Source organism: Bos taurus, chromosome 7, assembly GCF_002263795.3.
Source record: "Bos taurus isolate L1 Dominette 01449 registration number 42190680 breed Hereford chromosome 7, ARS-UCD2.0, whole genome shotgun sequence".
NCBI lineage: Eukaryota > Metazoa > Chordata > Mammalia > Artiodactyla > Bovidae > Bos > Bos taurus.
In genome coordinates this window covers 26,352,818-26,370,383 of record NC_037334.1, presented here as the reverse complement: position 1 = coordinate 26,370,383, position 17,566 = coordinate 26,352,818, and the positions used below count along the sequence as shown (strand labels likewise).

Here is a 17,566-nt window from a genome sequence, read left to right as displayed (position 1 = left end):
ATCACGTAGTCAAAATTTTCAGAGGCCAAATTGATTTTGGTCAGGCAAATTAGATTATGTCCAGCAAGTGTCAGAATGAGTAAAGGATGCCTTGAAGACCGTCAGGGGAAACCATCTCAGTCTACAGGTAATAGTCAATGGATTAGAAACTTTGTTCAGGTCATTGTGAGGGTCATTGTATCTCTAATTACTATTGCTGTCTCCTGGGAAAACCAGGGAATTTTATATCTCAGGGCCTGACTTCGCCTTCTTTTCCAATGCTAATTATCCTTTGAGCCCTGTTCAGGTTATCTGAAAACTGTCCTTGAAATGGAGATTTGTGTGCAATAGGTTATTGAGAATAATACCTGTAAAGGAGCAAGGGAAGCAAGACTGATCAGAGGAAGAAGTTGAGCTGCTACTGTTGCAACCAAGCCTATCCTACAGGACCTCTGGAGCTGTGATCATTCTTCTGTGTTGCCTAAATTTAGGCAAGAAGGCAAGGTATCAGTATTTTGCATCAATCACTATTAGATATGGGCCATCCTCAGGGAGAGGTGTACCTCAGGAGAGGCAGTTTCCTTTGCTAAGGGCAATGCCTGGAAAGGGAGCCAGCTATGAGCCCTCAGGGGCCAACATTCCTCTCATGGAATGGAGAGAGATGGAGGGCTAATCTGGGTGAGACATTCAGATCCACCACAAGGTTCCTTGTTGAAGAGGTCCCTTAATTAGAGAAGTTTTTTCCTGTGGTCTAATACTTTGTATGGAACACATTACCCCCCAAACTTCCTGGCTTAAAACAACAAACATAATTTATTATTGCTCCTGATATCTGTGGGTCAGAAATTCCCAAGTGGCTGGGCTGGGGTGTGTGTTCTGCCCGAGGTGTCTTGTGTGAATGTAGTCAGATGGTGGCTGAAGCAGCTGAGAGCTGGCCAGGCACCTTTCTCTCTTCCTGCAGTCTTGGGGCCTCTCCTGGTGGTCTCTTTGGCTGGCCTAGTTTGGCCTTCCTCACAGCATGGCCACCTGGTACTTCTCATTGACTTGGAGCTTAGGGCTCCACAAGGGAAGTCACAAGAGAATCTGGAAGACACTTCATGGTATCTTCTAACTTAGCCTCAGAAACCACTTGGTTTGTCAGGAGCCCACCTGGTCTCAAGGGGAAGAGACAGGGATCCCACCACTTGATAAGGAAAGACAGGGTCTATAAGAACACGTAGGATGGGACAAGTTTTGAGAGTACAAAAGGTGATGAAGCCATTACTTTCTGATGGTAATAAACCCAACGAAAAAAGTTTAAAAATAATCGTATAGGGACTTCCCTGGTGGTCCAGCGGTTAAGAGTCTGCCTGCCAATGCAAGGGATGTAGGGTTCGATTCCTGGTCCAAGAACTAAGATCCCCCATGCTGCAGAGCAACACAGCTCATGCACTACCACTGCTGAAGCCCGTGTGGCCCAGAGCCCGTGCTCCACAACACGAGCGCCCGCCACCACAAGAAGTCTGCACGTGGCAACCAGAGAGCAGCCCCTGCTCATCGCAACTAGAGAACGCCTGCCTGCAGCAACAAAGACCCAGTGCAGTCAAGAAATAGATAAATAGAAATAATGGCAGAATTCAGATCCTTTGATTTTTCAGAATTATATATATATGTATATAAATTCAATGATTCAAGTATTATGAATCTGCATTAGCAATAAAACACTTGAAGTGTGTAAGTTCAGCCCCAAATAGTCCATTAATTGTAGGAACCAGATGTACAGAGATAGCAAATCCAGCACTACTGTTTTCTGTTAAGTGCTATGTATGAGGATATAGCAGACACTAGCTGGGCTTCCCTGGGAGCTCAATGGTAAAGAATCCACTTGCCAATGCAGGAGACATGGGTTCGATCCCTGGTCCGGGAAGATCCCACATGCTGTGGAACAACTAGGACCGTGTGGCACAGCTACTGAGCCTGTGCTCTAGAGCCCGGGAACGACAACTACTGAGCCCACACGATGCAACTTCTGAAACCCGAGCACCCTTGAGCCTGTGCTCTGTAACAAGAGAGGCCACAGCAATAAGAAACCTGAGCACAGTAACTAGAGAGCAACCCCTGGTCTCTGCAACTAGAGAAAGGCCTGCAAAGCAACAAAGACTCAGCAAAAAATAAATCAGTAAAGAAAATTATAAAAAAGAAGACACTAACTAAAAAACTTATTCCTGCATCACAAAAGCCAATTAAATGAATAACTTCCACATTCGTTTTCATTCATTATCAACCTAAATTTTTCATTTTGTAATGCATAGACCTCAGTAGTCATTTCCTTTTTTGTGGCAATGTAGGTGGCTCAGATGGTAAAGAATCCGCCTGCAATGTGGGACACCTGGGTTCGATCCCTGGATTGGGAAGATCCCCTGGAGAAGGGAACGTCTACCCACTCCAGTATCCTTGCCTGGAGAGTTCCAAGGACAGAGGAGTATGGCAAGCTATAGTCCAGAGGGTCGCAAAGAATTGGACACAACCGAGCAACTTCACTTAGGATATTATAAGAGCAGCACTCATGTTTTCAACACACTGAACCTCAAATTTTAGACCACAGACATACTATGGGCTTCCCTGTTCTTACTTGCCCAAAGAAATGTGGTCTGCATAAGGGAGATTTGGACCTCAAATTCAGTTCCAAAAGCAACATAAACTTTGATATCAGGAAAATTCTGTTGGTTCTAACTAGGATGGACTTTTGGATTAGTTTTGTTCAGTGTTAATATGTTTGTTGCTCTGATGTTTATTTGATGCTTTCCCAGGAGGAAAACACAAACACTTCCCTGTGATGTAATGTGAGAACCTATCATCATGTCTCAGAGTTTTGCTCTTTGGTGATGGGATTCAGACACTTCTCCCGTCTCCGTCATTTCATCTGACCTCTCTCAGTGCCATTCTAAGTAACTGGCAGCCACTCAGTCAGCATTTGTCACGGGGGAACAAAAAATGTGTTTTAGGTTCAGAATCCACCGAATCATGCTTTTCACAAAAACGTCTCAATTGTTTTATTATAATATCCATTGGTCTGGATAGGAAAGGCTGTTTAGTTGACAACATGTTGCTATCAAGTGTACAATGTACAATTTAGATGATAATAAATGAGGTTCCAAATCCTTTTATGATGCAGAGCACTTTGTAGCAGCGCTTGGCAGTATAATCAATGTTGTTTTCACGACTTATAGAAAAAGGCATCTGATGAAAAACTGCTGTTGCAAAATGCCATTGTATTTTAGTGCTTCTACCAAAAATGAACATATCTAAAAATAACTTCTAAAAGAAATGATTAAAACCCCAAAGATATAAGTTTATCTTAAAGTAGTTAAATAATAGCTATCTGTACATTTCAAACTATATCCTAAAGTTGGAAATATTAAAAGCAAAGAATTTTTATTGTTTGACAAATATTACATATTTTCCTCTCTAGAGAAGCTTTTCAACTTTTTCTCTCTTTGAGGCTAGAGCAGCTGGTTGGGAGATAGGTTTGCATATTTGTTTGAAACCCTTCAGAACTATCCTCAGTTCAGTTTCCATCTGCCCTGAGTCAGGAGCTCTGACTAGAGCTGGGTCTGGGTCTCAATTAGAGTTGCACTGGGTCTCAAAATGCAAAACCACAATGAAGGGTAAGGCTAGGGAACATTTAAAATTGCTGAATATTATCAAAGATGCAAAGAAATGCTTTGGATGCTCCTCCTGCTACCTTTAAAACCAGCTGAGGGGAGAGGGTAAAAAAAAAATGGAAAAAGACAAAACCAAAGGATGGGGAAGAAAGAGGAAAGTGTTCCCTGCTGGTGAAGGGGCAGGAGAGCACCAACTGGGAAATGGCTTAATTTTGAGCCAGTGTGTGTGTGTTTTATGTGTGTGTCTGTATTTAAGCTTGGTCATTATTACTTAGGAGAGTATTATAAGGTAGGTTGGTATAATGCACCTATGCATTTTTATTTTTAATGTCTGCTGAGTCGCTTCAGTTGTGTCTGACTCTTTGTGACCCAATGAACTGTAGCCCGCCAGGTTCCTGTGTCCACGGGATTCTCCAGGCAACAATTCTGGAGTGGGTTGCTGTGCCCTTCTCTAGGGGATCTTCCCGACCCAAGGATTGAGCCCGAGTCTCTTACATCTCCTGAATTAGCAGGCAGGTTCTTTACCACTAGCGTCACATGGAGAGCCCCTTTTATTTTTAATATTGAAGGGAAAAAAGCTCTCAAGGAGCTTGGGTCGTAAGCAGGGGCAATGGCTGCCAGTTCAGAGAACCCAGATCACTGTCTTCCCAGGCACCTCTTCTGGTTAGCAATGATGAGGGGCAGGAGTTTCATTTTTTTTTTTTTTTTCCCTTTAAGGGAGAAGCACTAAGGGATTCTGGGGAAGTGACCTTGAATGTTCTCTCAAAGAAAGAACGCAGGCAGTTCTACTCTATGTATTTCAACCTCTGTCCTTTGTTCTCCTCAGACTCTCTGAAATTTGTCACTTTTGTCATTTTCCTTTTCAGAAAGTGACAGTTCCCTGGAGATTTTTCACTCCACATCATCTCCTGACCTTTCTCTAAGAGGTGGTTTCTCATTTCAGTGCCAGCTTGCTGCATGGCCCTTTTTTATTTGCAAGTTTTTTTGGGTGAATTCTTTCTTGTGTGAACTTTCTGTACTTTAGGCTGTATTTTACACTGGGGCCAACTCTCACTTGTTAAAGAAAACCTTATAGCCAGGATAAATTAAAATTATAACCTCCCCGGTTTCCCTGCAAGCTCTTGTATTCTATCATTTCAGACTTCCATATTTCAAATCTTATGCAAATGTGACTTCTGAGGATTTCTTCTTAAGTTTTGTAGGCAATTTCACTGAATCTGAAGAAATATTTGCTCCACTGAGATTATTGCAGAAATATCAAATGGAGGATTTGATATTTCCCCTTCTCCTTAATATGGTTTTTTTTGTGATGTGAAAGTTCAATATTCATAGATGATCAAAACCAGTAGCATTGATATTTTACTCGTCCTAGTTTGAAGCACCACTGATACAAGTGGATAAGACATTAAGAAGAAATATTTATTTAATGATACCTTCTGAAATAAGAAGGAAGAAATAATTTGGAGAAAAATGTTGTCTTTGACAGCATGGAATTATTCCTGAAGTTTTAATAATGGAGAACATATTTTTACCAAGCGTTGACTTAAAATAGCTCAACTACTTCATTTGTTGAAATGTCGTCTATTTGGACTTCAGCTGAATCACCTGATTCCATCCAAAGTAAACAGTAAAATAAACATCCAATATGGAAAAAGAACCTGGTAATATTATACAAATACAAGAAAAAGAAGGGAAATGAATCTATCCCTCTTTCTTGTTTTAGAAACTTCTGTGCAAACCAAGGTAAGCAAAGATGAGTCAGAGAAATCCTAGAAGTTAATACAGCATTCATGGAAGACAGATTTATTTATAAAACTGCAGTAGTTTAAATATGTTCTAGTAAGTGTTAAATCTTTACTTATCCAGTCTGTTATATATTCTTACCTCTCAAAAATTGTACTGTTTCTGAGAAGTTACATAAAAAAAATTGTCCATCATGGAATTTTTCAAATTATTTGGGTGAGTAAGCAAATTTGTCATCCTCCAGCGCCTAATATTAAGTGAGTAGCAACTGATGAAAAAGTGCTTAGGCCTCTTTGGGCTGGGATGTCGGGGAGGACTCGATATCTGTTTTAAGAAGAAACACACTTGCTCGAAAGTAAAGGTGATACAAGGGGCTCCCTTCTTTTTTTCTTCTTTTGAGTTTACTAAATGTGCTAGTTTCCTGCTACTGCTGTAAGAAATGCCATAAACCTAGTGACAGAAACAACATCGATTTATTCTCTTACTCTTAGTAGGTCAGAAGTCAAAAGTCAGTCCCGCTGGGCTAAGCGCAAGGCATGGTCCAGGCTGTTCCCTTGTAGAGGGTTTAAGGGGAGAAGTCATCTTCTTGCCTCTCTCAGCTTTTAACGGCTGCCATCATTCTTTGGTCACAGCCCCTTCCTCTATCTTCAGAGCCAGCAGTGTTAAGATCTATCTTCTCTGACTCCTGCTTGGGTCCTTACACTTTCTGCCTCTGATCTGAACACTTCTTGCATCTCTCTTGTAAGGACCCTTGTGATTATCTGGGTAGTTGGGCTCCCCTGGAAGCTCAGTGGTAAAGAATCTGCCTGCAATGCAGGAGATGTGGGTGTGATCCATGGGTCAGGAAGATTTCCTGGAGAAGGGAATGGCTACCCACTTTGCTAGTCTTGTTGGGAAATCCCATGCACAGAGGGACCTGGCAGGTTACAGTCTGTGGGGTCACAAAAGAGTTGGACATGATTCAGCAATTAAACACCACCACCACCACCACCCAGATAATCAGCATAATCTCCCCATCTCAAGGTCTTTAACTTAATCACCTGAAAAGGCCATGTGCTATGCTCCATATTCACAGGTTCCGGAGATTAGGACGTGAAGAACATCTTTGGGGACCCATTAGTCCGCACAGCCTAGTAAACAAAGGCTCTACAGCCCTCAGCATTTTTCTAACTGAGCCGTCTTTTAAACGTTAGAACACCAGGATGCCTTAGAGTCAGCAGTCCCTATTCTTATATCTGAGGAGGAAGTTATGAAAGGGTAGTGCAAAAGTTTAAATGGAAGCCCTGTTACAATTCTAATATTTACACCATCTTGTCTCACAGAGATCTCTCTGTTAAAGATTTATTTACAGATTTTGGGCTTAGGAACTTAACTTTTAAACTTATAACCTCTGTTTGCAAGAGAGAATGAGAATAGGAATATGTAGATTCTGTGAAATAAATTTTAGGAGGGCTTTGCTTTTTTGGACTTCTTCCCAGTAAAAACAACATTTTCCATTTACAGTTGGTGCCATTTTGAAAATGATTTGTCAAGGTTTCTTGAGGCTGGTCAATGAGTTTCAAATATTCTTATCAATGGACTAGGTTAATTTTTACACTAAGACTTTTCCCAAAAGCATTAAATCAATATGCAGATATTCCTGTCAACTATTCTGTTCTTACTTAGGTACCACATTTTATGCTGATTCTCTATTCCAAAATAGGGGGACATTCAATAAAAAGGTACCTTGGAGTGAGACAGGGACAAATGAGCTCCAGAAATACTGACAGATGGGAATAACAGACTGGTTGGCAGAGGGCAAAATGAGCTGTGGATGGTCGCAGTCAGAGTACTGAATCCTATATTCACCCTCAGTACACATGGTGGTTTCAGAAGTCTGAGGGGCATTTCAGTAGGTTTCAAGAAATACCCTCAGCTATCTCTGTCCCAGAATATCCCACGGGGAAATCTTTATGTGCAACTTCCTAGGGTTTTTTTTTTTTTTTCATTTCTTCACTGGGTTACTATTGATTTTTTTAATTTATTTTTAATTGGAAGATAATTGCTTTACAATATTGTATTGGTTTGTGCCATACACCAACATGAATCAGCCATGGATATACATATATCCCCTCTCTCTTGAACCTCCCTCCCAACTCCCACCTCCTACCCCATCCCTCCCTTCTAGGTTGTCACAGAGGACAGCTTCCTCGGTTGCTGGAGCAGCCCCCACGTGGAATCGTATCCTACCGCTGTGGACCTCCTCAGTCTGACTTTCTGTGCAATGACAACATGGGCAGCCACTGAAAAGTACCAGAGCAAGGGGAGAGACCGGAGCAGCATCCATCACGTGCCCATCTTTGACACGACCCATTAAAATGTCAAAGATGCCATTCTTCCCTTCACACTGAGGGTTCATCACGGGTTTTTGTCATAATGAAATAAGTCGTGTAATAAGGCTTCTTTTAAGATTTTCTAGATCCCAATAAATCTGTCTGCATTTCATTTTAATAAAAAATTTTTAAATTAGTCAGAAAAATGCCAACAACGCCCAGTCATCATAAATCCTAGTTTAAATGTTATTTAAGGTGACTAAGATTTTTTTTTTCACTCTTTAGCTTATAACTCAGGGATTTGATTTTCAATAAGTCAGAAACCTATTTTTCTATACTAAAATATCTGTTTTTCTTGAGAAACATTAATATTTTTCCTTGTCTATGTATAAATTAGTTCACATAGGCAGTGGTGTTTCTTTTACAGTTAACCTATGAATTGGATTTTATGTTACCCTAAGTGTCTATTAATCGCTTATTAAAGTACAAATATTAAATCTATGGCCTTCACTTTTTTTTTTTTTTACTGTGATCCACAATAAGAAATGCATTTGGTGGTGTAGCCTAACATAGATACACATTTACTTTTTTTTTTTTTTTTTCTGGCTGCCCTGTGTAGCATGTGGGATCTTAGTTCCCCAACCAGGGATCTACCAATGCTCCCTGCAATGGAGTGTGTGTGGAGTCTTAACCACTGGATTGCCAGGGCAGTTCAACATTTACTTATTTTCCAAACAAAAGTTTTATGAGAAATAATTTCCCTTCTTTTAGAAGCAAGCTGCTATTTTCTGTTTTATTCTGTTTCATTAAAAAAAAAAACTACTTGTTATGACCCACTAAATTGAACAACATGAGAAACTGTCTTACTAAATAAAATAAAAACTCATTTTGAGTTAAAAGGGAAAACAAGATCATGGGCAATCCAAATTAATTGTCTGACATTTTCCATTATAAAAAGATTAAAACATTAAATCCTTGAATCATGAAGATTTGTGAGGATTATGGTTCATTTTTGTTAGATATATAATGACTTTTGGAACACTGATATTGAGTATCCCAGACTATCAAGAAAAATAAGATTTAAAAAAAAAGCTGTGGGAATGGTTCAGCCCTACATGGTCCATACAATCCACTTATACACCCATGGTCACATTTAGCACATAGAGAATCTTGTCAAGGGTGTCCACACGAGCTAAATGCATACATCCAAGGGAGTCAAATGTTAGCCCTTTTCTTGATCACTTGTAACCCTCTTCCTCACAAAAAAAAAAAAACAAAGGAGTTACAAGGGTTGAGTGTTTTAATTTTGGAATAACATCAAGATTATCTGCATCTGGCAGAAGTGTCAAGATGCTCTAAAGGTGTTCTGTTGGATCAGAGGAGAAGGAATTACTGGGAAAAGTAAAGTTTTGCCCAATGGAGGATGAAGTTTCCTTTTTCAGATGAGCTGAGCTGTCCTCTAGAAAAGGGCCAAATGACCATGTTGAGAAGTTGAAGCTCAGAAAAGATCAAGATACATTTCTGCACCAGAATTCAAAGGTGAAACAAGATTAAGCTGTAAAGTAGGAATGATAAACCAAACTCTTGTTTTTCTACTGGTTATCACTTCAAGGTTGTGAACATATATAAGTGTTTCCAGTTTTTCCTCAGACCCTGTGGTGCCTCTGTTTGGGAAGAGATCTAGGCACATCATCATTATCCTGCCCATTGCCTGGCCCAGCTGCTTCTGGGCAGAGAGAGGCCGGAACCCTCCTTGGTGGCTGGTGGGCCACCGGTATCTCTTAACCGTGTATGAGGCACTCCTGCTGGAGAGACACGTTTTTCTTACTTTACTCCTCTAACACATTTTTTTTTTTTTTTTTTTTACTGAATATAAATAACTTCAATTCATCTTCACTTTATATTGCCTAAGTTTCTGATTCCACATGCATTTTGCATCAACTGAAGAGTTTGTTGAGTGGGTGACCTTCACATCCTTTTACAAGGAGAAAATACAAAATGAGAGCTGGGATTACCGTTTTAAATGGAAGAGCTATAGTTGGAAGAAAAATATCTCCTCAAGGTCCTTGAAACAGAGTTGATTAGTCACAAAGAGGCAGAGGCAAAATACCTCTCCTCTCTTTGCACTGTTTTTGCAGCCTTTCTTGACTAGTCTTTAGGTTCTAGGTTTTAAAAGGAAACCCCTATATGCCAAGAAGGATGAATAAGAAATGGGAAATAACATTCTCTCAGTCTCAGGGGCTTTGCATCTGTACTCACTTCAACTGGCCCAATAATACCATTTTTTTCCTTCATCAAATTGTCATGGAGCACTTCCTATGTGCCATGTTCTTACACACACACACACAAAATATATGTTTTATATAGGCATATATGTATCTTCTAGTAAGTGCTAGAGAAAGCAAACATATATCAAAGTAAGAGGTAAAAGGAGTGTGGAAAGCAGGCAAGAGCTCTCACTTATAATGACCTCGGAGCAGAATCCTAAAGTCAGGGAGAGAAAAGAGCCATATATGCATGTGCAAAGCCCTGAAGTGGGAACTGCTTGACAAGTCTAAGGGACAGCAGGAGGGTCCACGTGTCTCTGTTGAGTGCGTAGTGCAATAGGGGGAGGGGCAGTGGCTCGGGAGGTGGTGCATGAGACATACTTACACTAACAACGATTTGCTGCTTATCTAAAATGCAAAATTAACTGACTGTCCTGTGTATTCTTCTTGATCTATCTGGTAACTTGTTTTCTTCTTCCCTCCCTCCTTCCCTCTTCCTTTCCTTTTGTGCAGTTGTGGTATTCAAGTGCCATTCAGTTAGATTCATTTTTTCAGTTTGCAATCAGTTTCAATTTTACTTTTCCATCCTTATTAATTTTATTTTCAAATATGTAGAATACTAACACTTTCAAAACTCAAAACTGTCCAAAATTACATCCTCAGAAAACCATCACTCCCTCCTCCGTCCCTTCCGCCACTGCTATCTGTTGGCCACCAGCTTTGCCACTGCCAGGGTTTATCATCCCTATATGTTTTGCAGTGATAAGAAAACAGATGCATAGTTTCTAATTTTCATGCAAAATCTGGCATTCTAAATATGCTCTTTCATACTTGGCTTTTTTCCTCTTAATAAGATCTTCAGGAAATCCCTCTGTATCAGTTTCATAGAAATCTTTTTTTTATTCTTTCTGAATAGTTGTATAGTATTTTACTGTGTGTAGTACAATATTTTATCCAACTAATCCTCTGTGCTTGAACATTTAGGAAGTTTCCAATGTTTTACACTTTCAAGCAATGCTGCAAATGAACAACCTTATGCATATGTATTTTTGTATTGATGCGTGTGTATTTTCAGGATAAATTTATACATGTGGGACTGCTGGATTAACAGTAAACCCACATGTAATTTTGTTAGTTAATGCCAAGTGGCCTCCATAGGGATGATACCATTCTACATTTTAACCAGCTGTACATGAGATTGCCTGTTTCTCCACAGCCTCACCAAGAGGTTGTACAGTCATGCTTTTGAATTTTTGCCCATCTGATGAGCTGTTGTTCACTTGTGTCTGACTCTTTGTGACCCCATGAACTGAAACACTAAGAAATGGTATCTCAGTGTGCTTTTAATATGCAGTCCACTTATTATGAAATGGAATATCTTTTTATAGTTTTAGATTCTTTTTGTGAATCATCTGTTCACATCTCTTGCCTATTTTTCTATAGGGTTTTTTCTCTCAAAAAGAACTCATTGTCTCTCAGGGATATTAACTCTTCAGTGATAATATGCTGCAAATATCGTCTCATAGTTTGTCATGTATCTTTTGATTTTGTTCACAATCTTTTAAAGCTGATCAATTTCTGTATTTAATATTAAATTCTATTGATCTGCCTCTCAATTCATGGACTAGGATATGCTTTGAAGGTAGTGCTGACAAGTATACCTGTGGCGGATTCATGTTGATATATGGCAAAACCAATACAATATTGTAAAGTTAAAAAATAAAATAAAATAAAAAATTAAAAAAATTTTAATATAAAAAAATAAAATAAAATGTAAAAAAAAACAAAACAAAACATGATTCGTTTGATGTGGGCCATCAGAAAAAGAGGAATCAGGCATTAACTCCAAGATTTTGACCTGAGCCACTAGAATGTTAGGGATTCCACTTACCGAGGGGCATTCAGTTTTTGTGGGGAATACCAAGAGTCCTGTTTCGCATACATTAAGTCTGGGATACCCACTAGATCTTCTAGTAGAGATCTCAGGTATAGATGGTTACGAATGTGGATTTGGAGAAAATGCAAGAGATAGACATTTAGAGTCAGCCATGTAGAGACAGAATGTAAAACCATAAAGCTGATGTTTTAATACAAATGTTATGTCTGTTCTGAGAATATTTTCAGGGTTTAATTCACTTGTCCAGAGCTGGGCCATGAATCTAGGTTGTCCTCTGGATTTGTTTTCTAAACCTGTCATAACAAATACCACAGACTGGGTGGCTTAAACAACAGAAATTTACTCTCTCCTAATTCTGGAGGCTGGGATTTCAAGATCAGGGTGTTGGCAGGGTTGATATTTCCTGAGGTTCCTCTCCTTGACTTGCAGACAACTGTCTTCTCCTCTCTATGTCTTCTCTCCGTAATGTGTGTGTCCTAACCTTTAAAAGGACTCTAGTCATATGGATTAGGGTCCACCCTAATGACCTCATTTTCATGTGATTACCTCTTGAAAGATTTTATTTCCAAATATAGTCATATTCTAAGGTACTATAGATCAGGCTTGCACATAAGAATTTTGAAGGAATGTAATTCATCCCACAATGCTTCTCTTTCTATGATACAACTAAAGAGTTGGACATGACTTAGTGTCTGAACAACAATAACAACAAATGTGTCTGAGAAGAAACATGGATTTAGAGTCTGAAAATATATTGTTTCACAAAGAAATTAAAATGATGATTACTTCAATGCTTGGGAGTTAGTATTTCTCCTCTGTTTGAAGGATATTTATGTGGAGGATATAAACATGAATGATATTTAATATGAGCCCACTGTCCTCAGATCTGCTCCCAGGGAAAGGGCCTTGTTTTCTCTGGGAAACATGGGATATGGAAAAGCCCCGGACACAGAAATTCCATCACTAAATTTGGGTCTTGTCTGTGCTGGAGGGAAGTTGAGTGAACACATTTTAGAATTTCTGTCTATATTTATCTTAGAGAAATCATTCTTTGACCACTAATAAATGTGCATTAATATAAATCAGAAATATCTCTCAGGTTAAAAAAAAAAAAACCCAAGTTCTATCAATAATATACTTTTAGCTACAAGTAACTTCAAGGAAATTTCTCCTTTTAGATAGAATCCTAAGTTATTCAGGAAAATTACGAGTCAAGGCATAAATTACTATAATTAAATTACTAAATATTTATATATTTGTAAACACATTACAAAGAGAAGACTAAAACTCTCTGCTGCTGCTGCTGCTAAGTCGCTTCAGTCATGTCTGACTCTGTGTGACCCCATAGACAGCAGCCCACCAGGCTGCCCCGTCCCTGGGATTCTCCAGGCACGAGTACTGGAGTGGGGTGAAAACTCTCTGGGCTTCTGGAAATTATTCTGTAAGTTCTCCCAGTCACCTTTACTTGCAAAGGTCCTGAAAGTTCTTTCCTACACTATTTTGTAATCTGTTTTTTAATGCTTTTGCTACTTGGTTATTATTCACTAGACTACAATATCTTGGTATAGGAAAACATCTTTAATAACAATTACTAGCTAAAATTCATTGAGATTCTGTGAGAGACCAGTTACTTTGAGTTTGCCTTCCAAGAATTTATAGTCATTTCCTAGAACTTTGTCACTGACATCTGTGTTCATTTTTTTGGAATTAGAATAGGTTATATAACATTTCTACTTCTCAGAATAAATTATATGAACTGAATAGAACCTGCTTCAAGACATTAAACTGCAATAAAGTTTGAACAACTTAAACTTTGGCTATGATAGTCTAACAGGATTTTTTTTTTTAAGTATAAGATTGAAGGGTGTGTCAGAAAGAACATTTCCATTACCTAGCTTGCTTAGGAAGGTGACATGGGCAGCCTAAAAGGTGATGTCAGTTGTGGATAATGAATGGAAGAAAGCGTAGACACTGCAAGATGAAATAAACAAAATTCACACAAAAATGTGAATGTTGATTTCACCAGTACACCAGTTAATTAAGGTTAACTCATCCTTCACTCACCAAGGCTTCTCTTATGGCTCAGATGGTAAAGAATCTGCCAGCAGTGCAGGAGACCCTGGTTCGATGCCTTGGTTGGGAAGATCCCCTGGAGAAGGAAATGGCTACCCACTCCAATACTCTTGCCTGGGAAATCCCATGGACAAAAGAGCCAGTGGGCTACAGTCCATGGGGTCGCAGAGTCAGACACAACTGAGCAACTTTCACTTTACTTCATATCTGTAAAAATTGGAAAAACTACCCCAGTGAGAACAAAATGTGGAAAAGAAATAACTTCTAAATACAGTCTCATATCCTACCCCATCTTCCTAGGATGGACCCTCATCTTCAAAAGCCTATGACTTTCTGTTGCACCTTGGGCTCAGGCCTTGCACACAAACATTACCTCCAAACTGGGGGTAATGTTATTAAACTGGGTTATTCAGGCAGTCACAGAGGTTCACAGAGGTACATAGTAAAGACCGAACACTTAACAATACTAACACAATACTTCATCCCTGTTTTGGCATTTCTCCTCTTTTTCAGTAAACAAAAATAGCCTGGGCCACTCTAGAGCTGTGAGAATACTAGCAGATATGGATGACTTAAAAACATCGCCAGCAAAACATCCTCACTGGTTGTGGACTCTCTGTGCTCTCATGAGCTGCGTTCCCTAAATGATGTGGTTTGGAGCATAAATGATTCCCCAGGCCTGAGTCTCTCTCTCCTGTGGGCCTGACTCTGCTTCCTGTCCTCCGCAATTGTATTTTGAGGGAAAGTCACACAGGACTTTGGTCTCTGGATAGTATTAGTTCCCTTATGACTGCTCCCGTCCAGTGAGGGTTATAATCTGGCATACTTTGAAAACATACCAAACTCATCCCAACCCAGCCAAATAAAAAGTCTAAACAGGTTAAATACAGCTTTCCCTGACCTTGCCATGATTAGCTCTCCCTAAGGTATTTATTTTTAAGAGCGACACTATCTGCTCGTTATCTGCTTTAGAGAGTATAAAATGACAGCAGGAGTGAGTGGCTGAGCCATTTAAATGCTATCCGGTGGGCTTATTATACACCTGGATCACACACAGAGAGAAACAATGAGATCTCTCCTTGTGGCCTAATTCACAGTTTGGGTTAACTTTACTTTTATTATGTTCCTGATAAAATCCACTGGAGTGAGCAAAACCACAACCAAAGTGCACTCAGGAATAAGCTTTTCTAATGCTTTCTCTATCAATTCACATACATAGAAAATGGGTGAATAGAGTTTCCGTTGTGGAAATAAGTGAAGACCACCCAAATGAGATCAAACAAAGTCTATTGCTTCAGGGCTTACTATAACAAGGGAGTTAGCCACCATCACTTGCGTTTGGCAGATACTCAAAGTCAAGCAAAGGCAAGCGAAGACTTTACAGTGGAAAAAGGGAGGGCTGCAGGTACGCCCTGACTGGAGGCTTTTGGCATGAGGAGGCTGTAGGCAGACTAACTAGAAGCAGGACACCCAATATGATTGGTTAGGGGTGAATATCTGGCTTTCTCCAGCTGGTCTGAAGATGGAAATGGGGGTAAATTAGGGAAGATGTCAATTAACAATCAAGTCTTGGTTATTTGGGGCCAGTTGCCACAAAGGTAATTTAATTTGGGGGCTGACTGCTGCAGGTTGTGAGTTAGAGTTCTATTTTTATTGATATTTACAACCTGGCTGTTTAGTCTGTACAGAGTCTCTCACCATAGGTGATTATATATTCATAGGGACTTTTTCCGTATCCTGAAATGGATCCTATTTTCTATTGTATACCACAAACAATAGTTTCCCTCAGAACACTGATTTTCATGTTGGAGTTTTACCTTTATATATAATCAAAGTTTTTTCTTTATGACTTTGGGAATTTGTAGCTTTACTATGGCAACCCACTCCAGTACTCTTGCCTGGAAAATCCCATGGGCGGAGGAGCCTGGTGGGCTGCAGTCCATGGGGTCGCTAAGAGTCAGGCACGACTGAGCAACTTCACTTTCACTTTTCACTTTCATGCATTGGAGAAGGAAATGGCAACCCACTCCAGTGTTCTTGCCTGGAGAATCCCAGGGACAGAGGAGCCTAGTGGGCTGCCGTCTATGGGGTCGCACAGAGTCAGACATGACTGAAGCGACTTAGCAGCAGCAGCAGCTTTACTAAGAAGGTCAGTTCCTTATAAAATCACAACATATGCCTCCTAAATTTCCTCTTAATATTATTATAGTTTAAAAATAACTTTGAAATCTAGATAAACTTTATTTTTACATTGAGTGTAAAGAGGAATTACAATCCAGGGAAAATTATGAGCCAAAAATATACACACACCCCAGCATTCATTGCAGCACTATTTACAATAGCTAAGACATGGAAGCAACATAAATGTCCATGGACAGATGAATGGATAAAGAAGATGTGGTACCTATATACAAAGGAATATTACTCAGTCATAAAAAGAATGAAATAATGCCATTTGCAGCAACATGGATGGAATTGGAGATGATCATACTAAGTGAAGTAAGTCAGACAAAGACAAATATCATACAATATCACTTATATGTGGAATGTAAAAAAATGATACAAATGAGCTTATTTATAAAATAAAAATAGAGTTACAGACATAGAATACAAACTTATGGTTGCTGCTGCTGCTGCTGCTAAGTCGCTTCAGTTGTGTCCGACTCGGTGCGACCCCATAGACGGCAGCCCACCAGGCTCCCCCGTCCTTGGGATTCTCCAGGCAAGAACACTGGAGTGGGTTGCCGTTTCCTTCTCCAATTATTCTCTTCACTTGGTTTTAATTTATTTCTTTAAACTTAGATCACTGAAAAAATTACTTTCTAAATTTCAATTTTCATGGGCTTTTTTCCCCTGTGACTATTTAATACAGTTATTGTGTCATAATACAATTTGTAATACATAATACATTTTGATTTGTATGATTTCTGTTTTTTTATTATTGAGGCTTATTTTGGTCTAAACCACATCAATTTTTATGAAGTTCTTATTGATTATTAAAAAATAAAGTACATTATTTATTTCTTGGATAAAACATACATACATGTTCAATCTATGATAAACCTTGATTCATAGACCTAACATTTCAGGATGCTATGCAATATTGTTCTTTACAGCATCAGACTTTACTTCCATCACAGTCACATCCACAGCTGGGTGTTGTTTTTGCTTTGGCTCCATCTCTTCATTCTTTCTGGAGTTATGTCTCCACTCTTCTCCAGTAGCATATTGGGCACCTACTGAACTAGGGAGTTCATCTTTCAGTGTCCCGTCTTTTTGCCTTTTCATACTGTTCATGGGGTTCTCAAGGCAAGAATATTGAAATGTTCTGGCATTCCCTCCTCCAGTGGACCATGTTTTGTCAGAACTCTCCACTGTGACCCATCCATCTTGGGTGGTCCTACATGGCCTGATTGATAGTTTCATTGAGTTAGACAAGGCTGTGATCCATGTGATCAGTTTGGTTAGTTTTCTGTAATTGTGATTTTCATTCTGTCTGCCCTCTGATGGGTAAGGATAAGAGGCTTGTGGAAGTTTTCTGATGGAAGAGACTGTGGGGGAATCTGGGTCCTGTTCGGATGGGTGGGGCCATGCTCAGTACATCTTTAATTCAATTTTCTATTGATGGGTGGGGCTGTGTTGCCTCTCTGT

At 39.5% G+C, this 17,566-nt stretch overlaps 1 long non-coding RNA gene across 1 annotated transcript in view; it reads right to left on the bottom strand.

Annotated features, from left to right (window-relative positions):
- The window catches only part of LOC107132618 (uncharacterized), a 310,093-nt gene that overhangs the window by 79,970 nt on the left and 212,557 nt on the right, over positions 1 to 17,566 (bottom strand). The gene's annotated exons all lie outside the window — the stretch shown is intronic.